The sequence below is a fragment of the Phalangium opilio genome, unplaced genomic scaffold (genome assembly GCF_054372755.1).
Source record: "Phalangium opilio isolate 3A_F unplaced genomic scaffold, DU_Popi_V2 ptg000022l_1, whole genome shotgun sequence".
NCBI classification, from domain to species: domain Eukaryota; kingdom Metazoa; phylum Arthropoda; class Arachnida; order Opiliones; family Phalangiidae; genus Phalangium; species Phalangium opilio.
Window position 1 is genome coordinate 1,894,496 of NW_028324154.1, and position 27,265 is coordinate 1,921,760.

Genomic DNA, 27,265 nt, shown 5'->3' on the forward strand with positions numbered 1-27,265 from the left:
AACCTTTAACGGCAGATGTATTAACGCCGAAGTAAGGTTTTAAGTAACTGTAGTTCTCTAAAATGTTTTTAATTAACAAATCTATTGGTGTAATATGGGTGTCTAGGGCCGGAAATAAGCACAGGACACATTGTCCAATAATATTTTAAAATGTCCCATACTATTCTTTAAAACTAAGGGGGTCACTAGCCAGTTTTGACCAATAAATTTTCCCAAAGTTTTGATAGCTTAACCATGAACACGCCACACTATTTTTGCACACTCTAGTGGACAATGTCCTATAAATTTTCTAGTCAAAGGAGTTAAGTCGTTTTTGTCCTTTGAGTATGTTATAGTCCTATTTGCCCCCCATCCAACCATATAAGAAGCCTGAGTGATTAAGCAAAATGTTCACAAACATACCACCTCCGTAGGAATAGCATTGCATTTATTCCGGGTTTTACTATTCAATCTTTTAGTCGGATTAAAAGTAATTCAAAGTGATTGTTTAATTGACAAATATTTCAAGACTGACCCTAAACCGTATTAATATTTATCTTTCTAGTTATGTTAAATGATTTATTTGAAAGTTGAATTAATGTTATTCAAAATGCTTGTGCCATTTAAGCTGATAATAATTTTAATTTTGTATTAGATTGTTTGAATTGAAAAGATTTTATTTTTTTTAGGTATCATCTGTTTCTAAAGGAGAAATTTATGTTGGATTCTAAAATGAATTATTATTATTAAGACAAAACACACCCTTTATTAATGAGGTCAATCTACCCATCCGTTGAAACTGAATCTCACTAGGAAATCAATTTAGACATTTTAGGCTCTCAGTGAAGTAATTAAAGCTTATTTATAGTAATTTTAGCAATATTAACAGGACAATTCCTTTCTCAATTCAGGACTAAACTTTGATTTTATCCGTTTAAAGGGAATCTCATTTGCAAAAATGACTATTTCGACAGCCTGTAACATTGTAGGCAATTATTGGGGTATTCAGTTTATTATTTATTATTATATTCATTCTTAGAAGGAAGGCGCTTGTGTCCTTCTCTATGTAGGGATTTTTTTTCGCCAGGACATGAATTAAATACTGACATATGGAATAGGTGAAAACTGGTCCTAGCCCTCCCTTTTAGAATAATGAACGTAATCAAGATTTTAAGGGTGAGATTCCCTTTGCGGTATTAAGGCATCTGGTTTATGATTTTAATTATAAATATTTTTAGGGGAAAAGCTTTGGCAACTTATTGAGGGAATTTTGTAGGACCTAAATAAATTTATAATTTATGTTTAAGGTAGAAGGTTGCTTATAAGCTTTGTCCTTTAAAAGTAAACACGATTTAAGGGGGTTTAAATCAAGGCTTAGGTTTTTATGGTATTATTTTACTTCCCCATACTAAGGTATTTAGTTTAATGTTACGCCTGGGCTATTTATGTCAAATAGTAATAATTTGTCTTGCCCGAACTTCATGCAAGAATATTCAAGTGGATTTTCATATTAAGGTATTTAATTTGAAGTTATGCATGTGCTATTTTCTCTAAATAATTATAAGAATTTCTCTTGCGCAGGAACATTCTCTCGACAGGAGAACTTCAATAATCGAGTGGAGAACATTGGAAATCCTATGCTAAGGACGAAGTTTCCTTGTTTTTTGGGCTCCACAACGGGCTTTAGTTTAAATTTAATAATTCCCGAGTAGAACAGGGACTTGTTAAATTTAAATTGGGCTCGCAAGGATTATGTGGGGGGTGGTTGAGTAAGTATAGCTTAAAGTTTCGATAAGCGGGAAGGAACAAAAAAACAATCGATTTACTTATAATCATTATTTTTGACCTTTTGGCGTGTTTATTTAAATATTTTTATTATTTTTTATATTTATATCAAATAATTAATATTTTTGTATAAAAAATATTGTTTTTTAATATTTTTAATTTGTTTTTTCTTACATAAAAAGCTTAAAAGGGGGTCAAAAAACCATTCCAAGTCCACAGGTAAAAAAAGAGAAACCAAGTCTAGTATATAAAAATTAAAGAAAAGAAAGAACGAGGTTTAAGGCAAAATTTATTCAATAAACAACAAAAAACCTAAGTGTTTACAAAAATCGCGAACAAAAAAATATTAAAGAGTTTTCTAAGTTAAAGTTTGAACGCAAAAAAATAAGTAGTTACAAATAAAATTTGCAAGCAAAAAAATTAAGTTAAGTGGTTACATGAGAAATTTGCTAGTAAAAAATGTATTTTGTGTCTTCTAGCTTCGATGATTTCCTCCATATCTTTAAGTCAGTGCTGAGAGAAAGAGTGTTGGAGTTGGCAAAAAATAAACATCCTTGTTTTAGACTAAAGTATTAACTGTACATAAAAAACGGTTTTTTTTTTATTATTGACGACATATTTTTTATCTTGATAAGAGTTTACTTTTAACATTATTGAAAACCGTTTAGTCTTTTCTTGCACTTCAATAAATGTAGTCGTATTTATACTTAGACTCTGTTCAGTGTTTTTATTAACAAACAACAGGTTATGGGCCCAGCACGCTTCCACTGCGCTTGTATAGTGTAAATAGTTAAGTTCGTTAAGACCGCTACGGAAAGAAGAGATCGCAAGAATCATGGCATCAAATCACAACGTTCGGATTGAAACCTAAACGAAAGAAAACTATGACACTTGGAAATTACAAGTAGAAGCACTACTGATTAAAAACGACTATTGGGAATAAGTCGATGGAAGCAAACCAAGACCAATACCAATCACTGGAACCGGAGGAAACTCTCAAGAAGTAGCAAAATGGGGCAGAGCGGAAAAGAAGGCGAAATCCGATTTAATCCTGGCAATTAGTCCATCTGAATTTGAAGCAAGATAAAAGCTGCGTAACTTCGCATGAAGTCTGGAAAAAATTAGAGTCCATCTACCAATCCAAGGGGCCAGCTCGAAAAGCCACACTGCTTAAGAGACTCACTATGAATAAGATGATAGAAGGCGACAACGTTCGGGACCACGTCGACCGATTCTTTGACGCAGTGGACAAATTGGAGGAGATGGAACTGGAGATAAACAAAGACCTACTGGCAATCATGCTCCTGTACCGCCTACCCGAAAGTTTTGAAAACTTCAGACGCGCCATTGAATCCAGGGATTCTCTTCCAGATCCAGAAGCCTTGAAGATTAAAATCTTGGAAGAGTTCGATGCCAGAAAGTCGAAAGAAGAAGACACGGTGTCAAACGCGATGGTGGCTTGTAGCTCAAATACACGGAAGAAAACGGAAAGACGAAAAGACAACCACTGAAAGAGTCATGAAAAACCTTACGAGAAATTGGAATTCAGATTCAAATGTCATGGGTGTCGACAACTTGGCCACAAGGCAAGTGAATGTCGAACAAAGATTCAAAATTGTGCAAACGTTGCTGAAGAGAAGGCACATATAGTTACCGAATCGGAAGCTAGTTCCGACGCGTACGCGTTCCACATTCAAAGAAGCACTGATGCCTGGTGCATTGATAGCGGTGCAACATCACAAATGACATCAAAAAGAGAAAATTTCGTGGACTTGGAAAAGACGGACAAGTCATTAAATTTGGCAAATGAGGAATCGACAAAAGTCATTGAAATTGGTGAAATTAAAATTTCAGCGACAAACGGAAAAACCGGCAAAGTCTTAAAACTAGAAAATGCCCTACACGTACCTGATCTCCGCACAAATTTGATGTCAGTTTCCAAGATCACGGATAAAAATCACGATGTCCTGTTCAAGAAAACCAACGCGTTTATAATGAAAGTCAACGGTGAAGTAATAGCGGTAGCAGACCGCATTGGAGACCTCTACTTCTTACGAAAGAACAAGGAAGAAGCAAACATCGCGGAACCAGAATTCCCAGCAAAATCGAACCTCGAAGATTGGCACATCCGTTTGGGACACCTTAATGAAAAAAGCGTAAAAGACATGTATCGAAACGATTTAGTCATTGGAATGAATTTGGACAAAGACGGAACTCTCGGCGTATGCGAAACTTGCGTAATGGGAAAGCAGACCCGTTCAACTTTGCCGAAGTCGAGACCTGAAAGAACTTCGAACCTGTTGGAAATTGTACACACCGACGTCTGCGGCCCAATGCGAGTAGCCTCGATGGGTGGAGCCAGATACTTCGCTGTCTTCACCGACGACAAGTCCAGATGGAGTGAAGTTGCATTCCTGAAAAAGAAAAACAAAGTCTTGGAAGCCTTTAAGGACTACAAGAAACAAGTTCAAAAACAAACTGGAAAGAAAATTAAAAATCTACAATCAGACAACGGCACAGAATTCTGCAATACATAATTTGACGATTTCTTACGAGACAACGGCATTAAACGAAGACTAACGGTACCTTACACACCGGAACAGAACGGAATTTCGGAACGTATAAACTGGACTTTAGTTGAGATGGCCAGGTGCATGATGATACAAGCGAAACTTCCACCCTCATTTTAAGCTGAAGCAATAACAACTGCAAATCACGTCCGAAATCGATGTCCTTCCAGAAGTATACAAGGAGAAATTCTGTTTACAAGATGGACGAAAAAACGGCCAACCCTAAACTATCTCAGGATCTTCGGTCAGAAAGAGCTGATGCTTGAACAAAGTCAACACAAAGAAAAATTCCAACCTCGAAGCCAAGAATGCACATTTATTGGTTACTCGGATGAATCGAAGGCATATCGAATTTGGCTGCCAAAGGACCGGAAGATTGTTACGAGTAGAAACGTGAAATTCCTTAACAAATTCGAGCCAAATCCAAATTATGAGGACTTCATAAGTATTGAAGTCTACACAAAATACGAATTGAAAACCGAACAACGCAAAATTACTTTGGAAACCAAATCCGAAGAAAATCTAGAAGATACGAAAATCCCCATTGAAACACCAGAAATGAAGATAGGACCAAGCAGACCAAAGTTAATCAAGTCGGGAAACCCAGGGAGACCAAGAAAACTCTACAATATGATTCCAATTGAAGTCAACATTGAAGGCGAAAGCGACATCGTCAAAAACCTAGATGAAACTGCAAATCTAATCAGTTTACCAGATCCTAACAATATGAAAGAAGCGTTGGCCACTGCAGATGCCGAAAAATGGAAGGAAGCCATGCTAAGCGAATACAAATCACAAATCAAATGTAAAACCTGGAAAATCTTTGATCGTCCTGAAAAACACAAAATCATCGGTAACCGACTGATATTTCGGTTCAAGTACAACGCGGATGGACTCGTAGAAAGAAGAAAAGTCAGACTCGTTGCAAAAGGATACGCCCAACAACAAGGAGTCGACTTTCAAGAAACTTTCGCTACAGTAGTGAGAGCAAAGTCAATCAGAGTTGTAATGGCACTTGCAGCAGAGCTTGACTTGAAAGTCCACCAAATGGACGTCGTAACGGCGTATCTAAATGGAGAAGTTAATGAATAAATATATATGGATGTACCAGAGGGACTAGAAGAAGCGCTAATTGACATCGCAAAAGCAGATAACATGAGCAAAGATATCTCGCAGACCTCGTTAGAATAGTTAAACAACCTGAAAGGTGGAAATAAAGCGTGCTTAATAAAGAAATCACTTTACGGATTACGTCAATCTGGCAGGCAGTGGTATAAAAAGTTTGATAAGAGACTCCTAGAGATGAAATTGAAGCCATCAAAAATCGACCCATGCATTTATACCAAGAGAGACGGAAAAGATATGATGATCATAGCCATTTATGTCGACGATATTATAATTGCATCCGGAAACTTGAGTTGGATGAACAAGATCAAGAGGGAGCTCAAAGCGGCCTTCGAAATGAAGGACCTGGGTCAAATCCACTACTGCCTCGGTATAGAATTCAACCAGAACCACACAACGGGATCTATCTCGGTGTCACAAAGAAAATACACGGAAGCCATTCTTGAACGTTTCGGGATGCAGAATTCAAGACCGACCTCAACGCCTTTAGACGCGAACAGTAAATTGAAAAGTCCTGAACACTTCGATTCAGAGAAAATGGAAAGCATTCCCTACCAAAACCTGATTGGATCGTGAATGTATCTGGCTGTCTACACGCTATCTGATAACACTTATGCGGTCAGCGCCTCAAGCCAATTTAATTCGAACTTCAACGAGGAGCATTGGATGGCTGGAAAAAGGGTTCTGCGCTATTTAAAAGGAACCATTTCAAACGGGCTAATCTACAAGAAAAACGGCGAAGGACCAAAATGTCTCGTAGACTCCGAATGGGGCGGTTGCATCAATGATAGACGATCCTATACGGGATACGTATTCACGCTCGCAAGCTCATCAGTATCCTGGGAAGCACGAAAACAAAGAACCGTAGCCTTATCAAGTACTGAGGCCGAATATATGGCTATGGCCGAAGCCACCAAGGAAGCGATATACCTGAAAGCATTTCTAAAGGAAATCGGACTTCCTCTGGACAAAATAGAAATCTTCAACGACAACCAAGGAGGGCAAAAGCTAGTTAGGAACCCGATCTTCCATTCGAGAACAAAGCATACAGACATATACGAAAGCGGCACCATCGAGCTGAAATACTTGCCGACTGATCAAATGCCAGCAGACGTGTTAACTAAGTTATTGTTTGGACCTAAACAAAAATCTTGCACCATAGCACTTGGGATCTTACCTGTTAACGAAACCACTTAGTCTGAAAATAAAGGTTTTTTTTTGAGAGGGACTGTTGGAATTCGCAAAAAATATTTTTTTTGAGAGGGACTGTTGGAATTGGCAAAAAATAAACATCCTTGTTTTAGACTAAAGTATTAACTGTACATAAAAAACGGGGTTTTTTATTATTGACGACATATTTTTTATCTTGATAAGAGTTTACTTTGAACATTATTGAAAACCGTTTAGTTTAGTCTTTTCTTGCACTTCAATAAATGTAGTCGTATTTATACTTAAACTCTGTTCAGTGTTTTTATTATCAAACAACAAAGAGCAAGTCCAGAAGCCATCATGTAACGTGAATCCAACGAAGCATGTTATCGTTAATGGTACAAAGCAAGTCCAGAACATCGGAAGTCGTCGGGAATGATACGTCTCGGAAACAAAACTCTCGGAATGACAAGCAGCAGAAAAATCAAAAAATATCAGCCGAATCTACAAATTAAAACATATTAATAACACATCTTTAACTATTGCCTATTTTTGGGTAGAACGAAATAATCTTAGATTTAAATAATTTCAGAGAAACCGGTCCTTATTTAAAAAAATCTCTAAATTAATTTAAATTACCCCCTTGACAAATTTTCTGAAAACCTGCTTTTATTTTAAAATTATTCCCACAGACAGATCCCGTAAATAACTAGGGTTAAATGGGACAAGGTTTAAACTTAGGCTTAGGGCAACCCCTTGTCTTAAAACTATCTCAGCATGATTTGATTTCTGAAAATCTGTCGCGTTAATTCTAACCTCGTGTCTTAAAATTATCTCGGCAGGACTTGATTTCCGAAAATCTGTCGCGTTATCTCTAACCTAGTGTCTTAAAATGATCTCTGCGGGAGTCGATTTTCGAAAATCTGTTGCTTTCTCTCTAAATTTATTAATAATAGCCCCTAAACTAATTTTAGGAAAACTTTAAAACTATTCCCACAGACAGAATCCGTAAATAACTAGAATTTAAACGTGACAAGGCTTAATTAGGCTTAGGGCAACGGTCCTCGTGTTCGGCGGGACTTGATTTCCGAAAATCTGTCGCGATATCTCTAAATATATTAATAATAGCTCCTAAACTAATTTTAGTTAAACCTGCTATTTACTTTTTTTAAAACTATTCCCACAGAAAGACCCCGAAAATAACAAGAGTTTAAATGAGACAAGACTTTATTAGGCTTAGGGCAACGGTCGTCGTGTTCGGCGAGACTTTATTTTCGAAAATCTGTCGTGATATCTCTAAATTCATTACGTACCCCGTTTAATATCTTTATATAATAGCCCCTAAACTAATTATTAAGGGATTCTCTCTTGTTTATTATCTCGTTGTAAAATTTCATTTATGGGACTTGATTTTTAATAAATAAATATAAATAAAATTCACTAACATTTAACACTACCTAATTAATTTAAATACTTGAAATAAAATAAATAAATTAAGGGGGTAGAAGAGTTTGGATTATTGTAAAGCTTAGGCCTACGGACTGTTAAAGCACCACGAGGCTAAGCAATGACCGCCAAGTAAGTTGAAGAGCTTCGGATTCAGCTTGCTTCCTCGGGAAAAACGATCAGCGAAAGAGCGGATCTATCAAGCATCGACCTCAAAAGCCGGGATCACGATCAGTTGAGAGGGAAAGGTATTTCCAAGCGACCTTCTTCGACCGCTTCCAGGCAACGACCCGTAACTTTCAACTAAGTAAATTTCCTACGTTGAAGAGCTTCGAATTTAGCTTGCGTCCTCGGCAAAAACGATCAGTGAAATGGCGGAACGATCACGATCAGCGTACACTCTTAGAAATAAACGTTCAAACTTGGACGAATAATTGTGCAATGGCCTGCCACTGAGGCAGCACGTTTCTTTGACCAAATTTGCACGAATATTAATCGTCCAATATTGGACCCTACAGAATGTCCATATATGAACAATAAATCATTCAAATATGGATATCTTTTTATCCATTACTGAACAAGTTTTAATCCAAAAAAGCTCAATATTTTTATGACGCGTTCAATTATGGCTCTCTTACTGTTGAATTTTGGTACATTTTGCGCTCAGTTATGGAACTATAAGCGTTCAACATTGGGTCTTTTAGCGTTCAGCATTGGGTCTTTTAGCGTTCAACATTGGGTCTTTTAGCGTTCAACATTGGGTCTTTTAGCGTTCAACATTGGATCTTTTAGCGTTCAACATTGGATCTTGTAGCGTTCAACATTGGGTCTTTTAGCGTTCAACATTGGGTCTTTTAGCGTTCAACATTGGGTCTTTTAGCGTTCAACGTTGGGGCTAAAATCGTTCAACGTTGGGGCTAATATCGTTCAACGTTGGAGCTAATATCGTTCAATTGCGGGGCTAATATCGTTCAATTGCGGGGCTAATATCGTTCAATTGAGGGGCTAATATCGTTCAATTGCGGGGCTAATATCGTTCAACATTGGGGCTAATATCGTTCAATTGTAAGCTTTTTATGGTTCAACATTGGAGCTTCTAGAATTTAGGTATGGGGCCTTTATCGTTTAATTTCGGGATCTTAAGTACTCAATTTCGGGTCCTTTAGCGTTCCATTTCAGGGCTAGATAAAGTGTAAATAGTCTTAATTGGTTAGAAAGATAAACTTTTTCTTCTGTTCATAGAAAATTTTATTATAGTTTTACAATGTAAGTTGATTAATCACGTTTAAAACACTATTGGAAATATTTTCAGCGTTAATCTTAAAATCCACTTTTTGTAAGTACTCCATTGTTTTCAATAAACCTTTCGGATATTGCATGTTGAAAGCGTAAAAGCCAGCGAAAACTGACACTACACAATCTTCAGTACAGCCCACTTCAAAAACCTCTAATTCAATGTGTATTTCGGCTGGCGACTCAAGAACGTTTATATCCCGAAAGACAATTATAGGGGTGGCTTCTACGGGCTTCTGTAAAGAGTGGTAAAATCTTTTAAGACCAAACCACTCATAATACTGAATGTATTTCCTACACCTGACGTGAAGAACAGTTTACGAGAGTCCCCGAAAACGCATGGCAGTTAAAGTAGAGATGCTCGCAATTCTAATTCTATTAAATTTAAAGTAGTTACATTAATTTGCACAAGAAAATTGGTTCTTCGTTATCTTAGTTTACCTTTGAAAGCATCTTCAGATAATGTTTCCTGTTTTAATTTTACGATAGTTAGAATATCTTTCGCGTTTTTTTTTCACCAAATCTAGAATTTTGGTCGCGATTGTTTGAAAGTGAAGATTGATTACTTTCTCAGCAGATGGGTGAATATTGCACAACATATTGAATTCTTTTATTAGCTACAATATTAACAAAATGTATTAAAATAGCTACGCTTGACATCGGCTGCTCTTTAGTTTGGGATCGCTTTTAGAACTCACCTTGTTCCTTCTAGTCAAAACAGGAAATTTCTCAACAACTTCGGGCACATTATGGTCGAAGGAAAACTGTTGTCTGTATGCAAGAGTACGTTTCATTTTTTCTTCAATCAGAAGCTCGTTGGGCTTAAGTTTCTCCAATACTTTATTCATCACCAATAAATGGGCCTGAATGCTTTCATTGTCTTCGGCGGCCGTAGAAACGTCCTCAAAAATTGGGAGCATAAAATTAAAATGGAAGTTTCAGTTTATTTTAAAAATTAACATCTTACCAGTTGAGTTAATATTTTGATTTTCGTCATTTTTGGCTTATCAATATATTGACCAAATTCTTCAGTGCTTTCGAGACCCGCCTCAGTTACCTTACGCTTTTTGGAGTATTTTCTCTTCATTTCATCGACTAATGCTGAACTAGTGGTTTTTGCTCTTTCGTGGCGGTATTTGGTTTTCAAGCTTTCAAGCCAAGTGTTCTAAAAATGTTTAAAATTTGGCAAAAACCATGTCAAATGAAGAGTCACCTTACATATCCATTGTTGTTTGGGCGCTTCAGTCTATCTTCCAAAAATGGGTATTTCTCCACAAGAGCGCTACAAACTCTCATGCGTTCTTGCTTAGTTGGATACCTTTAAAAAAGGCATTTTATTTATCTAGTTGTAATAACGAATAATTTTAGAAATCTATTAATTACTCTTTGTAGCGGCTCATATCTTCATACAATAATCGGACTATTAGGGTCTTGTTTACCCTTAGAAAAACATGAGGATTCTTGTTTTCAATTAGTTTTGTAATGGAATTCGGGAATTTATGAAGAATATAGGGGTTTGGAATGGACGTTTCTCCTACTGCTCTAGATGATGGCTCGGAAGTTTCCTCCCCCACAGAGCTTAAATTTTCCCCAGAAAAGGTTGTGCTCATAGAACTATATAATAAAAAGGCTCAAAATGAAACAAACATTTATTTTCCCAAATTTAGAAAATTTCCTCTTACCGAGGAGCTACCATATTCTATTTGCCCCATTGGCAAATGACTTTGATTTAAAACTACATTTAATTTTGATTTATTTTCGGGTAGGCCGGTTTCGAAACTGTGGTTCACAAAGTCTTCAAAGTCCTTGTCAAAAACCTGAACACATTTAATCCCATGTTGGACGTTAAAAAGTGTTTCTAGTCTTAGAATAAATTCCGATTTGGTGATATCACCACATTGAAAAGTTAATTTATCCTCTTTGCACGTGACATGATATTTAAATAGGTTTGTTGCCATCTAAAGTAAATAAAATTCAAAGTATTAATTTTAAACTCTTGCATGGGTGAATAAAAATTATCGCTTAAGACCTTTCCACCCATTTCCATATTTAAACCTATAGAGTTTAGACGTGTTCACTACCCTGAATAATACCTTTTATTATATACACTTTTGATTTGGTGAATTTAAAATTAGGGTCAAGGTCGTGGAATATTCTTTCCGAAACTTTCATTAATTAATCTAACATCATAAAAACAAAGTTAAAATGTATAAAATGACTTAAAAGTAAAATCGGAAAACAAAGTGCTTTAGCTCCGGCTACAGAGCTTGTGATTCAACGGTACAACAGTTTTATTATCAATTTTATAATTATCAGTTCTAAGGGAAAGCTGTCGATTTCTTCACCCGGTGAGAAAAAACACCAATCTTTAGTTTCTTCCACGCAATAACAATGGTAATGTGTAATGAAATCTGTTATAAGTAATGGTCTACAACATATATACCACTTTATGCCAATTTCCACTATATAGTATATTTTAGCAAATGCTGGGAGGTCATCGCTGTTTACGTGCAGGCAAAATATATATCCTGCTTTGTACGTAACTGACTTAGTACGTATGGCAGAAGCAATTTGGCTTACTTTGGGGTCAAATAAACATCCCATAAAAATGCTTAATTGTGTTTTTAAGCCACTTGGGAGGTTGGAAAATTGGAGCTTAATGGGCGTAACAAAAGAGTCATCTTCAAATCCTAGATCTCCGCTTCTTTCCCAGCATTGAAGTAATTGGTGACGTTTGGAAACAGTAGAACATATATTCCTGAAATTTCTCGAAATTGAAGCTATTTCCTTAAAATATTGGTGCTTGGCTTCAAAGCGCATACACCAAAGCCGAATTAGGGGCTCAAATTCGTACATTAAACGCGGGTAATGGATGAAATAATGTCCTTTTGGGGTAAAACGAGAATTTGGAATTTCCTTAACCATATGGTTAAAATCATATATTAAATCATACAAATATGGAAGCCATTCTCTTTTAACTTCAGGGGCTAAGATAATTTCTCCAATTTCGACTAACGTCAGTAATAAAATCCAATGTTTGTCGTAACTTGGAATGTAAGAACCGAACATAAGTGGGAAAAATGTTAAAAGACATTTTTTTTTCGAAGCTGTGCCAACATGGGTTTCTTTTCCGGAAAGAACGGCCCTTGTTATAAGAGTGCTTCGATTTTTAACGTTTAGTTTTCCCAAAGGAAAACTTTCTAGTTTTGAATTTATATCATCCAAAGTAATATAATTTTATTTATCATGTGTCTTATACATAGTTTTAAAACTCTTGGCACGACACCCTCATAGAAATCGTGCATTATATCTGGGGGCAGGGATTTTGTTACTTCGAAATATCGTAGAACAGCAAATGGGGAAGAGCTTTTCACACCGTACGTTGAAATGTTGTCCGTATTTTCGCAAATTGCTTCTAGATGGTAATTATGAATAGCCTCACTTCTAATAGTCATCTCATTTTCATCGAATTTCTCAGATAAATGTTCCTTCTTTGTCATACAGAACCTACATATCCTTCCGGAAGAAAATGATTGAAGAAATCCACCCACACCATGACTAGACAAGTTGTCTCCCGAAATGGTAGGCAGTGCCCCTTTAATTGTTCTATTTCTTGTTTGAAAGCCTTGAGTTTGCAAAGTCTCCAGATCTTCCCGTAAAGGCTTTAAACATTTGCTATAACCATATTTGTTCAAGATTGGGTATTTAATAACCATGGCTAAATTTATACTGCTTAATTTGCTTCGGTAAGCGGGGCCAAAATTTCCAATTGCGTAGTAAATCAAACAAATTTTGTGCTTCCCTCTCTTAGACCCAAGTGGGTTAACAACTTCCACCTTATCCAAATACAAATGTATTCTCAATATATTTTCGTCCGATCCAAACAATGGGTGACTTTGACAAATAGAACCGTCGTGATAATCCACCATATATTTTTCGTTCTTATCTGTCCCCTTCAAATACTCATTCCAGACGTCATCATGAGCTATTAGATGCTTAAGAATTTCTATAACAGGAACATAGCTGAGGGTATCCCTAAAAATCATATTATTGACTTTTCTAGTTCCAAGGGTGTAATCGACAGGTTCTACAAGATTCAGTTTATCTCTGCAATATGCGTTTAATCTGTATTCCGTCTTAATGATGGACGTTACTCCAGTAGAAATACTTTTCACGTGAAAATGTCGACTAGTTTCACTGTTTTCACCATCCTTTGGTAATAAGTTAAAAGAAACCTCAAGTGATTGCTCTAATAAGCTGGTGAAACTATTTGATATGCTAGCGGCAACTGAATTTGGAATTTTATGTTTCTCGCGCATTCCTAGCATCATTAAAGCAGCACTCCTTTCAAGGGCATGTATTTTCAAATCATTTTTAAATAATTCTTCACTATCCTGTTGCTCATGGGCCTATAATTCTAAATAAAGAGGGCTAGAAATTACTTGCGGACAAAACAAACACATTCTCCCTTTCAAAAAGAAGCCCCCGCTAGAGGCAGTGGGAGTTGGATCATTCCCATGCTTAATGAACTAGGGCTCCATCAGGCGTTGCATTAAGGCGTGAGGAATATCCCAATTTCGGCCTCCGCCCAGTATGTTGGTTTCTCTCTATGTGTTTTCAGAAATGGTCTATTCAGTCTGTATAGTAATGGCAGTTCTACGTATGCCAACGTCATATCCTTCTATCTCTAAAGTCAATGTCATCCCCCAACCGAGCGCGAACAGTATTCCCTCTTACAAAAGCGTGCCAAGAGGGAGGGGTGCACGGTCTACTCCCTTTTGAACCACCACTAGCCTATAGAGCTATTTCATCTCGCGGGGGAATTGATTGTTTTGGAGCGGGATTTCACTAGCTCTCGCACAGGCGCCATTTTGTCGGGGAAATTTAACTTTGTGTTCTTCTACGGCCCTCGGGGAGGGAGGGTGAAAGTAGGTACTGTTTATACACCCTTTCGACGAGTCTAAGAGGGAAAGGCGCGGGGGTAAAACTCTGCCTTCCATCTCGCTTTTTAGCGCCACCGCTGCAGGTGTTTTGGATCTGAGAGTGCGCAAACACGGCACTGTATCTCCCGATACTAAGGGTTGCTATCGGGGGAAACTTTTCCCGTCAAAAGGGTGTATTGGAGGCAAACCCGTGACGTTCCCTCCCTCATCAACTGAAATAGCTCCATAACGTCGACAAACTAGACGTAGTACGTCACGCAGTCATAGGTCTTACCACGTTTTCGGCACTCATAATGGTGGGTTCCAGTTTCCTCCTGCACTCAACCCACCAGTATGGCCGTGTAAACTATCCCAAGAATCTTAGCTCCTCCCCCAACTGAAAGTTCTCTATGAAAATTATAAACTATATTTAGGATAGTAGGCGAAGGATCGGACGCCACGTGTGCTTCTAACAAGCTTTGCCATAAATTGCCAATTTTTAAAGAAAATAAGATAAGACGATAAGATAACCGAAGTGCAAGCAAGTTAACACCGAGTTTTATGAATTATATAATGCATACAGGTTTTTGTTGTGCAGCCCTGCTATGAAAGAATGCATACAGGGTGCAAATATAGAAAAAGTATACAGGGTGCTAAGGATAGCCCAATTACAGAAAAAGTATGTAATAATACTTACAAACTATTTAAAATTAGACAAAATTACATTAGAATTAATGTAGGGTGTTAACTATGCACAAAATTAGAGAATAATGTGTACAGGGTGTTTGTGATAAGGCCCATTTAAGGAACAATGTGTACAGAGTTCTTATATATGAATGTAAAATGTGTCACCCCACTTCTAACCACGGTAACCGGGTGTTTAAGATAGAGTTCAGCTATCGAAGAAAGTTAAAGATGCAGAAAAGTTATAGAAGAATGCGTACGTGGTGTTTGTGTTGCAGCCCGGGCTGAAAGACTGTATACATTGTGGTAATGATATAGATAGCTTTCACACGTGGAGAATTATACCTATTACACCAGGAGGTAAGGCCACCTGGAGGACAAAAATGCAGGCTATTTTGTCCTCCAGATAGCCTCACCTCCTGGTGTAAATGGTATAATCCTCCACGTGTGAAAACTATCTATAGCCAAAAAATAGAAGAACATATATTCAAACTATAGTTTGAGAATTTCAAGTAGTCTTAGGCGCTAAAATATACTTACATGCTACATTTAAAACGCACTCTAAGCCGCTTAAACACTACCCCAATCGTATTTGCCTATTTTAATCTTTCCTAACTCCTCAAACGGTATTCATAAGAATTTCAGGTACTTCTAGGCGGTAAAATGCAAGATAAAATGTACTTACTACATTTAAAATTTGACACACTCCAAGCCGCTAAAACGCTACCGCAACCGTATTTGTGTACTTTAGTCTTTCCTAACTACTCAAACGGTATTCAAACTTCACACTGAGAATTGTACACCCCGTACAGTAAACTTTTATGTTTTTAAGAGGCGGAAATATTTTAATTTACATTACCTTACCCTATTGAGACACTTCTTCAATATTAATATGCAGCAAAATTAGAGAAGAACATATACAGTTTGTGTGATGTACCCAAACCGTCCAGTTATACAGGGTGTTTTTGATAAAGCCCAGTTAAGAAAGAATCTATACAGTGTTCTTATGATATAGCCCAATTGCATAAGAATGTAAGAATTCCCCACAACACTTCCAACCACGGTAATATATACCCGACGTTTATGATATGCCCATTTATAGAAGAATATTGAGGGAGCCTAAGATGCAGAAAAGTTATAAAAGAATGCATATAAGGTGCTAGTGACAGTCTGAAAGAGTGTATACAGGGTGATAATGATATAGCCAACTTTGAGAAGAATGTGTAGTGTATGTTATCGATGCAGATAAGGTGTAGAAGAATGTATATAAGTTTTAGAAAAATTATACTATGTAGCTAATTTATAGAAGGTATACAGGGTGTTCATGATATATCCCAATTATAGAATGCATGCATGGTTTTTATGATGCAACCAAGTTATAGAAGAATTTTATTGACGACCAGGATTTAGCTAAGTACCACCACTACCAACCCCTAAACTACCAACGCCAGACTTCCAAACGCACTTCCACAGGACGTCAAGTAAGAGCGCCGATAATTAAACCCCGACCTATGCAGGGATACCGCATCAGTATTTATTTTAAGCTTTCCTAACAGCTCAAACTGTAATTATGAGATTCAGGAATTCCTAGCTCTAAAATGCAACAGAAACTGTTCTTAACATTTAAAAATCACGCAATCCAAACCGCAACATCTTTCTGTATTTTAAGCTTTGCTAAGTGCTCAAACGGTATCCAAACTGTGCTTTAAGAATTTTAGGTACTCCAAGAACGTCCCACGCCATTTACTACCCCCTTTCCACGCAAGCACCCCCACTTCCACATAGGCTGGCAGTTAACATCATTAGCGCTGAAAATGTAAGCGAGATTCGAGCTATGCGAAGGCAAAATCAATCCATAACTTTTCATAACATTTTTTTCAGTTCTTTTCCTTACAATAGTTTAATAAATTAACGGTATTCAATGTTTATACATTTTTAATAACCTTTCCGCTCATTTTTTCATTTCTTACTTCTCACATAACATAACCTTTTTTTCGATTTTTGAGCATTATATACTTTTGCTTTAACAATCCTCAAACAGCTGGGAAAGATTTTTCTTCATACGTTCTTTTTTTCTTTTTATTTATTATTGGCTCAGTTTCTTCGCGATTTTCATCCTCGTATGTTTTCGGATTGCACAAGATGTTCACATTTGTTAGTATACTCAAACATCAAACGGCAGATCAGTGTATGAAAGCTGAAGATCTTTTCTCTCTATAGTGTTCTTCAAAGGAAGATTAAAGGGCACCACCAGAGGCGTTGCGAGCCCCTAGGCTTCACGTACAAACGGCGGACTTTCATTTACTTCCTGCAAAGCTTACGCGCCTCAAAGCCTCCGGTGGCGCCCTTTAATAATGGAATCGAAATAAGGCGCTTTTTACGTCCAGAAGCTTGATCCATGTCCACGCGCAAAATTAAAGTGTTTTCCTTTTTCCCCTTCTGGCAGGCCATGTGCTCGCCATGTGGGTGACAATGTGCTTTCCACGTGCTTAGAAACTTATCAAAACTGAAAATGAACCAGCGTGAAAACAAATATTTTCACCTACGTGGAAAGCACATGGGCACCCATATCGTGAGCATATGGCCTTCCACATGGCTTAAAAGGAAAATATTTCATGGGTCAAACTTCTGGACGTAAAAAGCGCTTATTTCGATTCCATTATTGATCTCCCTTGGTTCTGCTGCGGTCCCCATCGATTAACTTTTTGATATTAGTCTTTTGGTAGATTACCTTCGGAAGTTTGGTACGTTTCGTCCATTAGAACTTCTTCAACTAAAACAGATAAAAATATTAATACGTACCTTTGAAACTTAAAATATCCCCGTTTCACGACAACCAATAAATTTGTAAATCGATAACTTACAGGAAATGGATATTACCGCTTCATTCAAAATATCTCTTCTTGGTGTTTCTTCACTCCCCTCCAAGATAATATCTTGTTCACTTCCGTCTTCATTTGAAGAAACTCCATCCTGGTTTGAAGAAGCTCCGTCTGGGTTTGAAGAATCTCCGTTTGGGTTTGAAGATACTTTTTCTGGGTTTGTAGATGTTTCTTGTGGGTTTGGAGAAACTAGGTCTGGGTTTGAAGATGGTTCTTCTGGGTTTGGAGAAACTAAGTCTGGGTCTGAAAAATTCTCCTCGCCCATGGTTGATCCAGTCTGCGACTCCGATTCGCCTTCCTGGTCTTTGCTTTTTGTTTCAGTTCTAGAAAAATGGAAATACCAGTTTCTAATGCAAATAGGTTTTCTTCACAATGAGGATGAATTTTAACTTACCAACGCTCGCGAAAACTATTTGCAATGCTTCTTCATACGTTCGAACATTCAGTTTTACTTTGAGATGGTTTAGCAAAGGGACTGATTTGCACAGTTCTTTAACGTTAGAACTGAAGTTTTCGTGAATGGTCCCTCTCAGTTTTATCGCTGCATTTTCATTATCTTTTTTAATTTGAATTGAAATTTCCATGTTATTGATTTCCTCTTTCATTTTTTCAATATCTATCTGGTTCTTTTCGAAGTTTTTTTAATAATAATAGCCTTTGGGCTTCTAAAGACTGAAGATTATGTATTTAACTTGGCCCGCTTACACTCTATAGTTTAAGTACCTACTTTTATTTTGATTTTTTTTTTGGCTTCTAGTCTCTCTTCCAAAGGGCCGAGAGCCTCATGAATAATATCCGATTGTAACTCTTGTTGGTCCTCGATGGTTTGAATCTCTTCCGCTTCTTCATTATCGGTGTTTTCTAGCGCACAATTTAACGTGGAATAACAAAAATTAAAGAGAATAAATTTTTCATTGATTCAAGATTATAATGTCAAATTATGAAAACACAAAACGCTCTGCATTCTGTCTTTAAAATTTCATCGAACTGGTTTGATTTTTAAAAATACATTCCCACTTCATCAGAAAGTAAATTTGGGCTTAGCAAGTCAAGTTGGCAAACAATTAAAATTGATATAAAATTAAAGAATAGCGTTATGCAACTTTTCAAAGGGATATTTTGATCAGAGGCGTTCCTATGAGGGGGACAGGGGGAGGCTCCCCTTGCAATTTTCATAGATTAAAAAAGGTTTCTATTGGTGCAAATTAATTTCCAGTAGGGCAAATTAAGTTTCAAGAAGGGAATATTAAATTTTTAGTAGGGGAATTAGATTTCTAATAGGCAAAATTAAGTTGCCTCCTCCTAAACGTTTTGTTTCGGAACGCCACTCATCAATCTAAATCTATTATAAAAGCTTGTCATATCATATAATCTCAATCTCTCTTTAATGGTTCACTACAAAATACCTTACCTCATCTGTCAATGAAGACCAAAATGCGCAATATTGTTTTTTTATCATATAAATAAAAAATAATTTACCGTCTACGCAAAATTCGGGATCGGGGTTATCCTCGTTCCCTGTGTAGGGAAAAGCTCGCAACAATTCTTGATTCATGCAAAGGTTTTTGTTCCATGTTGGAGAAGAGAGGCTAATTGCCTCGTAGGAATCTATTATTTCTTTTTTAAATGCCGATTTCACTTTAGTCGTCCCGCCGTAGCGAGAGTCTGTTATTTAATACATAGTCAATATTAAAGCGGGCTATTTTTAAATTTTGCCTTAAGTATAATTTTCACTATGTCGCTGTCTATACAGGTTGTTTTTGAAAGTTTCATCAGAAATTAAGTGGCTTGTTTTTTGGACCAAACTGAGTGAACAGTTACAAAGATTGTGGGGCGTACAACACTGCGTTACGGAGGTATGGTCCCTCAAATAATTGCCCCAAAAACAAGGAAATATTAAAAAATTTGGAGTAAGGGGTATGGCCATTACCCAGCCTGGAAATACCAGACAATTTCAATAGCATTCGATTTATGTACCTTACATAGCGGAAGGGCAAAAAATGGGTAGAAGTGGTGATTTTAACCTAATCCAAAGTGCCTTAGTGCTTCAAGATGTCCCAACACCAAGTCAAATGGTTCAGTTTGTTCATGACAATAGTGTTCGATGTGTCACAGAGAAAACGGTTACTGGATGTTGGGACATCTTAAAACACTATGCCACTTGGGATTAGCTTAACATTACCAAAGTCAACCATGGTGAAGGTACGTAAATTGAATGCTATTGAAATTTTCCCGTATTTCGAAACAGGCCCTAATATTTTTGGATATTTCCTTGCTTTTGTCGTCATAGCTCCGTAACGCAATGTCGTACATCCCACGTTCACTCAGTTTGGTCCAATAAACACGCCCCTTAATTTGTGATGTACCTTTGAAAAACACCCTCTATAGGACTAAAGCCGTAGGTTAAACTTACACATAAGTTTAACTATCAATGCTGTTAAAATGTCAGAAACTTCACTATGATCTTTCTTCATCACTCTTTTGCCTATAAATTCGCTACGCTTTGTGATGTGTGGTTAATATATACGCTTTTAGACGGACGAGTAACATTCCAAAACCCATTACAAAGCAAATAAAGAGGAGGAAATTATGAAAATAAACTTACTCGTCGTCGATGCATATTTTGTGGACAATATGATACCAGGTGTTCGCTTTTGAGTCATTATTTTCACACATATTACTTATTTGTGATTCTGTCAAGAATAATTTGTTTATTCTAGAGGGCCGGTAGGCCCTTCTAGATAAGATCCCACACCCTCCCGTAATGTTAAATGAAAATTCACAGATTTTTGCCGATTTTCCCATAGGAATAACATGGGGTTTTTGGTGCTCCTGTACATCGAATCATTTAAAAACTATAGCGAAGTTACGTTTCGGAATACTTTCAAATTAACAAGTAACTATTCAAGGTGTGCCTTTTTCAAGTTTCATCAAAATTAATTAAGTCTAAGTATGTTAATTTAATTAAAAATGTAAGTACCTCAAAAGATTACTCTACAGTAGACGACGCTAATTTGCCATTTCACCGCCTTGAAACTTTAACTTGATATTTTTCAATAAATATAACACTATATTTATTAAAAATTTCTCTGGCGGGTCTATTTTTCGTTTAATTATGTGTCTCGGTTGAAATTCTATACTTAAGATACCTTTTATATTTATATTTTAGATGTTAGTTTCGACCAAGGCTTAAGTTGCCTTACTTAGGCCATGGATTTATAATAGAAGCTTACGCTTCATGGATATTTCACTGTTGCCTTCAGTAAGGCATAAGGATAGATGGATCAGTGTTGGAAATAAGGATTTTTTAAAACTGGACCTGTGGCCTAGGTATTTTAATTAAAATAACTGGCCACGGTGCCACTCACTGTAAACGTACAAGGGCAGTAACGCAATGTCATGGATAATTGCAATCGTAAAGTGGACTGTAAAAGATACGGCTTTGATAGTTTAAAAATCGTGGCAGGATGTTGGTTTTGAAGTTGACTATAAAGCTCGGGTTCTAAAACGAATTGTGAGCCGTATCTTATAAGAATTAGTAGAAGTGTAGAGCCATTTTTAACCTCGTCCTAGAAGTGAAAAATTTCGCATTTCAGGCAAAAAATTGTTTTATAATAGATAACTACAAATGCAGACTGAAGGAACAGATATTATATAAAAAAGGACTTGGTTTGCCCAAGCCTAAAAAACAAAACGATAAGAGTTTTTTCCAGTTGACTGAAGCTCGGATATTTTATTTTTCTATATAATTTTAAAGACAATCCGTATTTTACTACTCTTTAGAATTTAATTCAATCTCCTGATTTTACTGGTAATGGATTTATTTCCTATAAATTAATTGAAATAAAAAATTACTTAACTCAGATTTTTCATGATAAAATTTTACGAAAATGGAATTGTTGTTGGGGGTATGTTAACCCAGATCCAAGGGGAAGTAGAAGTCCCCCTAGCATATACCAGTCGTCTTTTAAGACCTTCGTAATTGAAATATAATACTCCGGAACAGGAAGCCTTAGCGGTCGTAGAAGCTGTACGTAAATTTCGCCACTATATAGAGGGCCGGGAATTTGCTGTTTTATCGGATCACAGGGCATTATGCTGGTTACTGCGCTTGAAGGATAAGAAAAGTCGGCTCATGCGGTGGGCCTTTGAGCTACAGGAATTTATGCCATTTGAAATCTTGCATAAATCCGGTAGGGAAAACGTGGTTGCCGATGCCTTGTCTCGATGCCCGGTATCAGATTTGGACACTGTCAGTCCAAAGATTTTAGAAACGGACGACACAGATCAGTCGCCCGGTCCTGAAAACCAGGAAGTCCGGGTCAATATGGTATCGTGTAACCCAGTAGCATTAGGTCTCCCGTTGGATGTAGCAACTAAGGCCGACATTAAGTTAGCACAGGCTAGTGATCCGTACTGGCAGTCTGTTCGACAGGACTTGGAAAATGGACAGGCGTCAAAATTGTACAGACTGAAAGATGATATGTTATACCGGATAGCCCAGGGTTTTCAACCGGAAAAGGTAGTTATTCCGACCGCGATAGTACCACGGGTATGTCAAGCCTACCATGACCATCCGCTCTCGGGTCATAGAGGTCGCACCGCAACTTATAAACGGGTGCAAGCTAAATACTACCATCCTAAGTTGTATTCCCTGGTTAAAGACTATGTCCGGGGATGCGAAACTTGTCAGAGGTATAAGAGTAGGAACACTAAGAGACCAGGTTTAATGATTCCCTCCCATAAAATCCATCCCGGAGATCTAGTAGGGATTGATATTATGGGTCCTTTACCAGTAACGAAATCCCAGAATAGGTTCTTAGTGGTAATGGTAGATTATTTTACCAAGTATGTAGAGCTATTCCCGGCACGAAGTGTTACCGCCCCTATATTATGTAAGATCTTACTACAGTATGTTTCACGTCATGGTACGATGACAGCTTTATTATCGGACAATGGACCTCAGTTCATATCTGTCTTATGGAAGCGCTTATGTCGAATGTTAAAAATTCAGTTAAAATTCACGTCCCCTTATCATCCCCAGGCGAATATGACAGAAAGAGCAAATAGGGTCATAGGAGAACTCATGAGTATTTATACCGGGAATGTCCATACGAAGTGGGACGAAAGCTTGCCCCTTATTCAGTTGGCCATTAACAGTGCCATACATACTTCAACTGGTTCATCCCCCTTTTATTTACATCATGGTTATGAGCCTACCTTACCCTGGGATGAACGTACCTTTGCCGGGATACCCGAGGACATCGAGGGAGAGATAAGGGGTTATGAGGATGGGCCACTCAGGGAATGGCAGTTGTCCATTCACTTTGCCCAGGAAATGAATGAGCAAGCCAGTGCCAAACAAAAACGCTTCTATGACCGGAACTATTCCGATGGGGAGCTAGAAGTGGGACAATTAGTGTGGAAAGCAGGTCATAGCTTATCCAACGCCGCAGCTAAGTTCTCGGCTAAGTTGGCCCCAGCCGGGGAGGGTCCCTATAGGGTTGATGAGAAGATATCCCCAGTTTCCTATGTTATCATGGATTTGGAGTCAGGTGCTTTGGCCGGCACTTGGCATATTAATCAGTTGAAACTACTGTTGAACTCAGTGGTCCTTGAAACCCAGGAAACCACGGAGATTGAAATCCCACCGGTAATACAGGAACTGGAGAACAATGTAGACCCCGGAGATGAGCCCGAGCATGAATTGGGTGTCACACAGGAAGAAAGGTCGTTTAGTGAGGCAGATTCCCGGGACGGTCAGGAGAATATCTGGGATACGGTGCCCATTAGAGTATACGACTTCCGGCCTCGTCAAACCCAGACAGAAGGAGTCGTCGATAGGCCGTCAACCTCGATAGACGTAGAACCAGAGATACCTGTTCCGTATCTCAACATGCCAGTAGAAAACGACTCGGTTCCCACCCAGATACCACGGCAGGAATATAATCTTCGACGCCGGGGTCAAGTTGAAGAACAAGAAGAGCAAGGGGTAGATTTAGCGGTGGCCGGTCCTTCTGGGGAGGGAAGACGGAATGGTGGCATTCTAGAGGATCCAGTGTTGGGGAGAGTGGATCAGGATGATTTGTTAATGGCTCCTTTTCGATATGGATGGAAAAGAGAAATAGTGCTAAGAAAGGATACCGGGGGTCGAATTGGGGATGTGTACTATTATACCCCGGAACCCGTTAGGGAGAAGTTACGATCATACAAACAGATTTCAGCTTTTCTCGGAACGCATCGCGACCAAGCCCGTCGGCTGGGAATGCAGAATTTTAGTATGAAACCACAACCTTTTGCGTATCCCCCGTTTGAGATCGTTCGTCATGCTTTATGGTGAAGCATACCCAGTCAGATCACGATTTAATCATTTTTGGGGCGTGTTTTTCTCGAGTGTTGGCATGAACCGGGCGAGCATAAAGTAACGGGGCTAATGTTGGTTACAATTATCTTTTACCTTTCAGACTATGGCAAATACCACCCCAACGTTTTGGGAGGAATTCCAATTTCTCGACCTATCGTGTAGCGAGGACGAGGATTCGATGGCTGAAGCTAACTTTGATAATCTCCCGGTAAGACAGACGACCATTGAACCGTCAACATCAAATAACACCACAACCCTTCCGATGCGTAACGAGGATGAAGGACATACAGACGGACGACCCATCAGGGAAGGAAACCACCCACTAACAGGGGGCCTGAACAATTTACCAGCACTGCTCGCGCCTCCCGAAGATCAGATGGCAATGGCTATTTTGGAGAACCCTCCGGCCGGACAGACGACCGTCGGCTCGGACCCCCTTATGATGCATAACGATAACCGCATCCCCGCCACGGTGTCACAAGACCCCTCCCCACCACCTTGCTACATTGATATTTTCTGCTCCCTCCCCTGTTACGTGTCACGTACGGGTACGGACATTGCGGGCTTTTCCCTGCACGTCAAAAATTTACCGGAACGGTTCCCAGCCCGTTTCAAGGGATGTATCTCCCACTTCGGGGCTATACCCGACGAACTGAATATATGCGTACAGCATTCTCAAACCCTGGCGTCCTAGGCACAGTAGGAATTCCCCCACTCTATGCCATAGCATTTCTTCAAGATAAAAGAATCGAACAGAATCTACTTCTGGCCCTGGCTTTTTCCAAGGTCCGTGCGGTCGGCGCCATTGGATTGGACTTCTCCCGCAATATTGATATATGTCCCCCGGAAACTCAAATCCTAGCCTTTCGGCGCCAACTCCAACTGGCGAAAAACTACGGATACCCGGTATTGGTGCAATGCCGCGACGGCCGTCTGACCATGGAGGCCTATAAGACTTGCTACCGGGTATTGTCTGAGGAGCTTCCTCGGGGACATGTCATTATCCTGCTGAATTTCTCGGGTGGACAAGAAGCGGCCACAAAATTCTTGTCTAGATTCCCCCGGCTGTTCCTGGCCATATCCCCGGCCATGGAACCCAATTACATGGTTCGAGTTTTACGCGACATCCCGGTAGAGCGCCTATTGGCCCACTCAGGAGCTCCAATGTTCGCTGCCACTAGAGAATTGACGACCACCGTACCATCCCCCGGTTTGACCTTCATCGTCTTGCAACGTATCGCAGCCGCTAAAGTTTTACCGGTTGAGGCAGTGGCGTCCATTATTTGGGCCATTACCCAAAAATTGTTTCGCCACCCGGAATAGGGTTGATAGGTTCACCCTACCTTTGGATTATTCTTTAGTTTTGTCCCCATAGACAGTGGGACCACCCATATACAGGACTGGGTACTTCCATGCCACGGTTCTGGATTTGTCTTTGTACTTTATGTTTTCTAACCATATGTACTTATTATTTCATTCCCCATAAGCCTGGGCCATTAGTTGGAATTTTGTCAAAAAAAAAATATTTTTTCCTGCTTTATTGTTTTTTTCTAACTATAACATAATATGATACTTGTACCCTTTTTCCAAGGTGGGCATATCCCCGTGGAGGGACTTAATAAACATGTTTTCCCTTTAACTCCTTCTTTGTGGTCCACCCGTGTTTGAGTTTGATTCCCGGGTTTTGGGTGGGGCTTCCCTCCTCAATATTTCTTTTCAGATACTCCCAGCGGCCTTACACTGCTTTTTTCCTTATCACCCGGGGCAGCTGCTTCGTTCTTGCAGAGGGGGAGGATGTAACGGGGAGCCCGTTACCAGGGTTCTTCACTAGAGGGATCAAGTTACACGGATACCTGAGTTCCCCGCTAGACGGCCCAGAAAGCTGAACCTTGGACCTGTCGTCTGCTCGCCCTCGGATTGGCTGATCCCCGGAGGCCCGAGGCGATATAATTCAAACGTAGCCCGGGAATCTGGACAGTTGGAGGGTTACCGGCATCAAGATTAGTTAATGACTTTTGTTCGATTAATTAACGTTGTGATATATTTATTTGTATATTGAGTTACTAACGGCATGTATATAACTTAACCGGATTAATGTTTAAAATAAATACATTGGATTAACTCAAATTTAAAATAAATACATTGGATTAACTCAAATTACGTAATCGTGTGTTTTCTGAAGTCAGTGACAGCGCGCGATTACACGGTTCCCTATTTACTAAAGGTAGTCATCACAGAAATCTCAGCGTAATTTTCATCACTCAAAACTTGTTTCACCAATCTAAAGACTCTCGAGGTATTTCTTTGAATGCGCACTATATCATACTCATGAAGTCGCCTCGTGATAAACAACAATTGAGTACAATTGCCAGACAGATGTTCCCTGAAAACTGGCGTTTCGTTGTCGACGCCTATCGAGACGCGACGAGTAGCCCCTTCGGTTATCTACTACTTGATATGAATCAGCGATGTCCGGAGAACCACCGAGTTAGAACCGGAGTATTTCCTCACGAGTCGGGTGTCGCGTACGTCCCCAGGGTGTAAATTAGAAAGCCTCTTTAACGATGCGGCATTCTACAAGAATGACTTACGCTGTTCACTCGCAAAAAGATTTGCTCTCTGTCTTAGCTAAATAGAAACGTGGTCAGAGGCGAATTTTACTGAAAAGTGCCAAGAAATCATTAATCGACGCCATATCAGAGTGTGAACATAATACATTACAAGGAAAAGTAAAATTAAACGAGTCTGAAAAAGCTCGGTTAGCCAAACATTCGGGGAAACTAAGGAAGATTGCCAGTAAAAAACTATCCTGGAGACGTAAACGCGCCATTCTAGTTCAAGACGAGTGTGGATTTTTCACGTTCCTCTTCCCCCTCGTTTCTACGATTATCAGCGCGATAGCCGGAAATAATTCATAATTATGCAGTACGCCCAGAAAATGTTACTCGTCCCTAGCGAGACGCTCAAAGATGATCCCTTCCCCCACCCTCAAAAGCAGGTGGTAACGGCTTTAGACGGTGATATGAATTCTATTCTAGTTCGAAAGGATTTGGATGATAGTTCAAA

At 38.8% G+C, this 27,265-nt stretch overlaps 1 pseudogene; it reads left to right on the top strand.

Moving 5' to 3' along the window:
* Positions 1–6,035: 6,035 nt before the first annotated feature.
* Positions 6,036–6,656, top strand: LOC149694750 (uncharacterized; annotated as a pseudogene).
* Positions 6,657–27,265: the final 20,609 nt, after the last annotated feature.